The 9,393-nt window shown below is 36.8% G+C and overlaps 1 pseudogene; it reads right to left on the bottom strand.

The window, feature by feature from the left end:
• Positions 1-324: 324 nt before the first annotated feature.
• On the bottom strand, positions 325-5,292 carry LOC143582197 (serpin-ZX-like; annotated as a pseudogene).
• Between the last annotated feature and the right edge of the window lie 4,101 nt (positions 5,293-9,393).

Raw genomic sequence — 9,393 nt, 5'->3', positions numbered from 1 at the left:
TTTAGATCGTTTATAGAACACATCTGTATGTATAAAGAACTGAAACCATGCTCTTGTTTTATGTTCGTCCAAACCATCTCTTCGAGTTCAAGCACACTATACTATATGTGAACCAGACATGACTTGATAAACACCACCAACCATGTTTAGTCATGCACTCATCATGCTTATACGATCCTCAAGCCGGTTACAAGTGCTAAAAATATCAATATAATATGTAAAAACTAGGATATAAACGTCACAAACAAAAATCAATATCTTATCCGCAAACACAAAAACCAGTCTAAAGTTTCACTGCACAAGAGATAATGCACTCACATTATTTCAACCAACACTAGGGTCAACCACCTGTCCCATAAACAAAACAACCCCGGATACATCTTCTCTGATCACAAACACAAACGGGTGATCCGCCACAAAATCTATCTCATCAATAATCAATCCACACCCTAACCCCCAAAACGCCGATAATGCAGCAGCTTCTGTACCGTCTTCATCCACATTCACAAAGCATTTATGGTGAATGCGACCATAAATGCTTTCACCAGTAGACGAGTCAGCCATTTCACTCAAACTACCTTCTTCACTAAAAGGCAATACAACCCCTAGTTCCTTTAACACATCCGAAGCTTCAAACCCAACGAGATGTTAAACTTTGGTATCAAGAGTTTCGTGACTATAATAAGTTCACTTGGAATGTGATGGTCAATAAAGTCAGGTGTGGAACTGATTTTGTCTATTAAAGAGTGAATCCCGTCTTTTGCGTTTGGGAGGAAAAAGTACATTGTGAACTTGCGTGTATCTTTTCTGTTTTGCAAGTAAGGAAGACTGAGGACCTTAAAATCATCATATGCACACGCTAGTTGTGTATCGTTGCTGGTCATGAAGGGAACTTGAACTTTGTCACCATTGAGGAGGTAGAAGTCGAATTCTTTTGTCCTTGACCGTTTAAACTTATCATTCCATGATCCCTTGAAGTAGATTGTGCTTACAAAGATGAGCCACGTGAGAGGGTTAACCTCATTCCCTGAAAGAAGTTGTTTGATAAGACCATTCGTTTGCTTTTCGGCCCATAAGTTGACTTCATTGACCACTTCAACCGTCTACATTAATCAATCAATAATCTGTTAACTACAACAATTGTTTTCACCAACATTTGCTGTGACTAGGCATCTAAATGAACTAAACAAATGCTAGCGGAGCATGCTCGTTTAACTTTACCCCAACAAACGATTGAACACGAACATGTTCTTGTTTAGGTTTGTTCATTAAGAAAATGAGCATGTTCGTGTTCGTTTAGGTTTGTTTGTTGATAATATAAACGAACGGATCACGGACGAACATAACTAAGCTAGCCAACATCAAGTAGAGATAAATGTGAACAACAGTGTGTCAGGCCTCAAAAGTTAATAAAACTTGACTAAATTGTAATGTGTAATTTTATAATTTCTTAAACCTTTAAATGAATACATTAAAGAACGTAAATGAACTAACCCTAGACAAATGTAAACTAACAAAAATAATGTAACGTAAACAAATATAAACGAAACGCAAAAGGTTACAACTGACCTTGTTTTGGAAATCAACTTGGTTGCAATCCGCTTTATAAACAGCGTCGACAAGCTGTTTAAAAGAAGGTTTAAGAGAAAGTGTTTTGTCGATCCAAACCCCGTTAGTAAAACGCACTTGGGTCTCACCTTTGTCAGCAAAGATGAAAGGAAGAAGCTGTGAATAAAGAGAGTTGAGGTCTTGAGGAATGTCAGGAGTTGGTTGAGTGTTGGACCGTTGGAAGCGGCGGTTAGTAAGCTGAGGACCACATGGATTGAAAGCGGAGAGAAAACGACGTTGGTGTCAGGAAACTTGTTGTTAAGAAGGTGAGCTGCCAGTGTGGTTGAGACATGGGCTTGGTTCCTGATTGAATTTTGAAGAGATTGGTTTGTGAAATCAACTTTTGTAGATGAGTTCATCTCTGCGTGTGTAAGGCAAAAAGCGTGTAAGTTAACATATTGTTGTCGCAAATTAATATTATGATGTTGCACGAATATTCATTCTCATAATAAAGTTTAATGAGAAAAATATTATCATATAAATTAGTAACAAGTGACCTTCTTCATCTTCAAAGCCAGTAAACAAGGAAAATGAAAATTCTTCATCTTCACTATAATTTGCTTCATAACTAGTGGAGTCACTAACATCATCTTCCTCATCACTTGAGTATGATGCCATTCTCTATACAAAAATTTGATGATATTAAAAATTTATGAACCTAAACAAAACAGTGAGCTTATAAACCTAAAATAATCAGTTAATTAACAAGAGATAATAATAATAATAATAATAATATCACCTGTTAAAAAAAAGTGAAGAAAAAGAAGAAGAAGAAGGATCAGAGATGAATGGTATGGTGAGATTTTAGGTTACGTTTCAATTTAATCAGAGATCATATTGTGATTATTAAGCCCGCTGACGAATTATTAGCCCAACATAAAGCCCACGCGCATTATGTCGTCAGTTCATTCGCCAATATTTAAGGAAATCAATTTCGGATAATTAACTTTCAAACCCAATTAAAATCGAATTTGATTTCAGTCAAATTTGGGATTACTCGGATCTTCTTGTAATAATAATAATAATATAACGTTTGGAGAATAAAAGTAGGTTATGGACTTACACTTACACCCACGCGACTACATATCAAACATTTTGAAATTATGAGTAATTTATCTATACTATCTTTACTATATATAAAGGAGGAGTGAAGGACCTCATAAAATTTAAGAGGTACAATTTATATTGCATAAGTAACAATCCGTGATGTATGTCTTAAAGTAGTTAAGGGGACATAGTGGTCCACAATCAAATAATATGGATGAAAACAATTTACAATAATAGCCCCTCATATTTAGTTAACTATTTGTAAATATAAGTAATAGTTTCAACTTTGGTTCCTCATCTTGACCTATATACTTGACAAGTTTATTTAACTTTTTATTTACTTCTGTATCTTTAAATAAATTATGATTTAAAAAAACGAATTTACTTTTGCGACCTGCTTATTTTTGTCAACGTTTTGACATAAAAATTGTTCAAAACTAAAATATTAATTAAAATGTACAAGTTATTAATGCATTAATGTACAACTTCTCTTATGATAATAATATACACTATTGTAATTTACTTTAAATTGAACAAGTCAAATTATTATTATTATTATCATCATCATCATCAATAAACATTCACCAGGACAATTGGTATACATAGATCTAGATTAGTTTAATCTAAAAAAAGATTTGTTTAGTTTGATAAAACTGTATTATGAAAAACGATTTTTATATATATTAAGCATTTAAAATCACAAAGACATCTTTCGAATATTTTATATGCTTAGTATCAACTATCAAGCTACCTTGGAAAATATCACGTTGCACATAGCACAAACTTGTTGGATATTACATCCACTACATGAGAGTATTCTTATCATAATCAATTCAAATTCAAGTTGTTTGTAAAAAGGTATTCTCATCAATCTTCTTATAATTTTATTTTCTAGATTCTACTTCGTTAAAAAACTCATTTATATATAAGAAAGAAGTTTTAGATGCATTCTATATTCATGTTTGCGAACGCATTAAATTAACTAGCCAGTCATTTATAATTTTGCGGTTGTAATCATGTATGTTTTTTCTTTCAAGTTTCGTTTCATCGTTCATGATATATTTATATCGCTATATTTATATCGTCATCTATACCTAATAAATAAATAATTAATTGATAGAGCCACGTGTCATAATTTTTCATGCCCCGGGATTTATTTTTCTAGCTTCTCTTATTTCTGCTTTCGTGTTTATACTTATAAAACATAATATATCTCTATCTCTATCTATGCTATATATAATATAGGAGTAAGGGATCTCTTAAATTTTAAGAGAGGTACCACTGTTGTTGTATATTATACAAGTAATAATGCATATAATTTTAAGGGGCTGTTTGGGATTCCATATTTTCACCTCCTTATAACTTATAAGGATAAGTCATAAGTTACAAAAGTGTAACTTATCAACATTTCCTCTCACATAATAAGAAAACCCAAACACTTTTTATTTTATTTTATCATAAGTTATAAGTTATAAGGAAGTAAAAATAAGGAATCCCAAACAGCCCTAAGAATGTAGGGCTAAAATAATCTTTGCTCATTCAAAAACAATTTACAATAATGGTCCTTCAACTTCAATCAAGTTTGTTATTTATTAAATAGTTACACATATCCCTCCTCATTCTAAACTAACTACCCCACGACTTTTTAACGGCCACAACTTTTTCATATGTTAATATTTTTTCTAAAAAATTACACAATAAAAACGATCATTTTATTCTCTTTAATTTGAGTATAGTATTGCTACAGTTTATTAATTTTTTAAAAAACTAACATGTTACGTGATTACCAGTTATTACCGGCAGCGGGTCAGACAAGTTCGGCTAATGGTGTCAGAATGGGTTAGGGTTGGAACAGTTTAATACAAAAAAGGGTTAGTTTAGTTCATGTCGGGATGGGTTTAGATCGAAAGGGTTCATGTCAGAACGGCTTCGGGTTAAAACGTTTTTGGGTTGGAACGGATCCGTCAAAACGAATTGAGTTAAAAAGTAGGTTATTTGAAATTAGTGTACATTTCATCTTAGCTTCTTGATTGTCACCAAAAGTTACGCACGTTCAAGCATCAGTTACGCGGATGACATTGTTTATACATACTGGTTGCTCGCGTATAGGCGTTATGTGGCGCGCTTACTAGCACCGGTTACACGTACGATGCCACTTTAAATGCATACCACTGTCAGGTTACGCACGTGTCGTTGTGAGATTACAAACGTACTAACACCGGTTGCGTTTGCGCGTACAAAATCACAAACACAAACGGGTGTTCCGCCACAAAATCCACCTTATCAATAATCCTTGCACTCCCCTCCCCAAAAACACTGATACCGCAGCAGCTTCAGTACCGTTTCATCCACATTCACAAAACGTGTATGGTGAATGGAACGATAAACACTTTGACCAGTGGACGAGTCAATGATTTCGGTCATGGCACCTTCTTCACTAAAAGGCAATACAACCCCCAATTCTTTCAACACATCCGAAGCTTTAAACCCAGACGAGATCTTAAATTTTGGTATCAAAAATTTCCCAACTCGTACTTTTTTACTTGGAATGTGATGGTCAATGAAGTCAGGTGTGGAACCGATTTTGTCTATTAAAGAGTGAATCCCGTCTTTTGCGTTTAGGAGGAAAAAGTACATTATAAACTTGCATGTATCTTTTTTGTTTCGCAAGTAGGGAAGACCGAGTACCTTAAATCATCATATTCACAGGCGAGTTGCGTTTCGTTGTTGGTCATGAAGGGAACTTGAACTTTGTTGCCATTGAGGAGGCAGAAGTCGGATTTTGTTGTCATTGACCGGTCAAACTTATTAATCCATGCTCCCTTTTATCGGTTTGGCTCGGTTCGTTTATGTCGGTTTGCTTCGGCTCGTATGGTCATTTGTTACTGGATCCGAGATGGAAACGAAGTACGAAATAAAAGAAACGAATATTAATTATATACATACCTTAAATATCGGATCTTGAATAAATGGAAAGATGGATGAATTTGGGATTGTTGGTACAAGAGATTTATTTTTTGGTTGTGTGTACAATGATTGGAATGATGATGATAGAATGATAAGGATGGGAATTTTAGGGTTTAGGGGTTTAAATAGGCAAAGCCCAAAGGTTTTTAGGCCTAAATCACTTTTAAGTCCAATAATCCTTCTTAACTTTATCCACTACCTACATATTATTTTAATTAATTTAACGACATCTTGCGACACGTCAACTAAAATAAACTCGTATCATTTTATTTATTATTTATTGGAACTAGGCGTTACATGAGGCAAGAGGATATTCGAACTACCAAGTATCGAAACACACATGTAACAGAATTTTGAGAAAACCTTCTAGAGTTTCGGTTTGATTTTAACAAGTGTATGTTACTAATAGACGAGAACACAACGGATTTAGAAATTAAACTATAAAATTGGCTTTATATGGATGATAATTGGTAAGTCTTTCAAAGCCATCTACAACGAGAGCCGTTAAAAATGATTTAAGAATCTTACAAAATCAAACAATCAAATATTATACGCCGTGAAAAATACTATCAATAGCAAAGCTATAAGTATGGTTTAGGAAGAATATGATATAGACATACCATGTCTCTATCCAATAGAATAAAAAGGTAACTTTCAGAATATATTCAACTCAAATTATATGTATAGGAGAATATAAGTCACTTGCAAACGGATTTTCTAGGGACACCGCCCCAATTGCTAAATCGCCGACCTATACGCCGCGTATAGACCTATACACGGCGTATAGGTCTATACGCGGCCCTATACGCGGCGTATGACTCGGTGTTTCTAGAAAACACCACCAATTTTGTCTTATTATGTTTTTTTTTAATTTTATTTTTTTTCTTTGTTATTTTGTTATTATTATTATTATCATTATATATTAATTATTTGTTTAATATTTAATATTATTTCGGCGAAAAACAGTTAACACATATATATACCAAAAATCATTGTTATATAGATAATCTGTACAAATGAAAGAAAATACGACAACAGAACATAAAAATCTGCAGGAAGTCCTCCGTGTTCATGCCCATGCCGTCGTCGTGGCCCCCGAGGCCCCGGAACGCTTCGCCGACGTCGGTGTCGTCCTCTCCCCTGCGCCTCGCCCCCGAACCGTCCGCGGCATCCACGCCATCGCCACGTCCGCGTCTCACGCCAGACGTGCTCGCCTCGTGGTCAAAACTGGGAGGGGGTGGCGGTGGCACGGTGTACCGCTGTCCAGACAGCTCCGCTTCCCGACTGCTAACAAGCCAGCCGATCTGGTGCGACATCTGCCTCAACCCCAACTCAAGGGCCTGCAACCTAGCGTCGGTGACGGGACCCAAACGCACCACGCAATATGTTTCGTGGAATGTGCTGAGTCGGCCCCTAACAACAAAACAACAGAAATACGTTTAATACGAAGACGAATTAAAAGAAACGATAAAACGATAATATATTAAAACGTACCTGAGATGCGCCCGGATACTCACGTCCGTCACCACCATCGTCCGAATCCCCGTCGGGGGCCCCTCCCCCACGTCGACAGGCTCATGGACAAGCTCCACCTCCGGTGCCGCGACCGGGGGAGGCTCGACTAATGGCACCGGGACGTAAGGCACATGTGCCCCCGCCCCGGACACCACTCGATCGTACGGGCCGTTGGGCCCGGGAACGAACTCACAATGTGCATGCCGCCGCAACGGATGCGGTCCAACTCGCTCGGAGGGGTCGGAGCGATACGCAGGCCGTCCACCAGGTCTCCATGACCCAGAGATATCGCAAGCTGGGTGACATACCCGTCACCCATCAAGGACCCTCGTCCCTGCCTGAACTGGTAGCCGACAAAATAGTCTGCAAACCCGCTCGCGAGGTTGCAGTGCTTGTGAGTCAGCAAACACCTAAAAAAAACAGGTCGCGCAGGCTGCAGTGCTCCGCGCCCTGGTTGCGACCCGCGATGGACATCGCAATCAGTCTATGTAGGTACCTGTGTAATATAAGATAATATAATATAATATAATATAATATAATATAATATAATATAATATAATATAATATAATATAATATAATATAATATAATATAATATAATATAATATAATATAATATAATATAATATAACGTACCTGTGCAGCGGGCCCCTAATAGCCGAGACCTTGGACTTGGTGTCCAAGGGCCTATCCCCGAAGTCGTGATCGCTGATGGCCATCCACCATACCCGTAGGTCGTCCTCCGGCATCTGGTGGATGCTATGCGTGTATATCGGGTTGCGTACCTCCTGCGCGGTGTATAAGCCTAGAGCAACCGCGAACTCCTCCTTGGATAGATGGACGTCCTGCTCGAACATGCGGAAGTAAACCTCCAACTGTGTCGTATCGGCGCCTGGCACCCTCATCTGAATCTCTAGCGTACCAGACGCGCGGGGCCTGCAATAATATAATATAATATAATATAATATAATATAATATAATAACATACTATTATATATTATAATATAATAAATATATTAAAAACATAACAACGTGGAGTAAACTTACGTAACGTGTGTCGTGGAGTAAACCTCCAGTGTTAGCTCCCGGTGGGCTGATAGTGGCATACGGAAGCATCGGCTCCAGGGCGTATCCTGTCCGATGTACTCAGCCGCCCGCTGGTGAGCGTCACAGGACTCCAAAAACGACCATGATATAATCGTGCTGGGAAACGGGTGCATCTGGCGTAGGCGAATGTATCGTGTGTGGGCGTCAAAACCCTTAGTGAACTGCACATGAGGGTAGGTGACCAACACGTCGTCACCCTATAGGGGTCCGCGGCCCCGCCCACGGCCTCGGCCCCGCCCCGCCCCATCTGCTGCTCATACTCCTGCTCGAGCTCCTCCTCAATCTCGTCCCCAAACTATAATAATAACAAATTATTATTTTTATTATTATAACAATAACAATTACAATAATAACAATAATAATAATAATAATAACAACAACAACAACAACAATAATAATAATAATAATATTTATAATAATAATAATAGTATTTATAATAATAAAAAATAAATAATAACAATACTAATAATAATAAAAAATTTATATATCAGAGGCGGCGTATAGGGCTATACGCCGCCGCTGATAGTTCCTTCAAGCCGACGGCCGGACTCCGACCATATTAAAGCTGGACTCCGGCCGACGGTTTTATCCATCCACACAACAGCATCATCATTATCACATTATCAACAATACATCATCATCATCTTAACATAATCATCATCAACAACATAATATTAAAAAATTACCTCCATGTCGTGTCGGTGTCGGGTCAAATCTCTTCGGCTGGTGTCGTATTCCGGTCGGTGTCGGTCCAATATAGACTCGTGTGTGGATGCTCGGGCGGGAGTTTTGAAATTTGAAATGAAGTGGCAGTTGAGCAGCCGGCCAGCAATATAAGGGGCACAAATACGCCGCATATAGGTCTATACGCAGCGTATTCTGCCTATTTATTTATTTATTATTATTATTTATTAGTATTTATTATTTATTAGTTATTAATATTAATATTAATTTGTTATTTAATTATTAATATTTAGTTATTAATATTAATATTAATTTGTTATTTAATTATTGTTATTTATTATTAGTATTATTAGTATTTATTATTATTATTAATATTATTATTTATTATTTATTATTATTTATTATTATTATTATTATTATTATTATTATTATTATTATAGACTTTTCATCCATTGATACATTGTCTT

The sequence above is a fragment of the Bidens hawaiensis genome, unplaced genomic scaffold (assembly GCF_021521415.1).
Source record: "Bidens hawaiensis isolate Kalapana, Puna unplaced genomic scaffold, B.hawaiensis_p1.1 tig00031489_1, whole genome shotgun sequence".
NCBI classification, from domain to species: domain Eukaryota; kingdom Viridiplantae; phylum Streptophyta; class Magnoliopsida; order Asterales; family Asteraceae; genus Bidens; species Bidens hawaiensis.
Note: the sequence above shows the minus strand (reverse complement) of the source record. Positions and strands in the feature narration are given on the sequence as shown.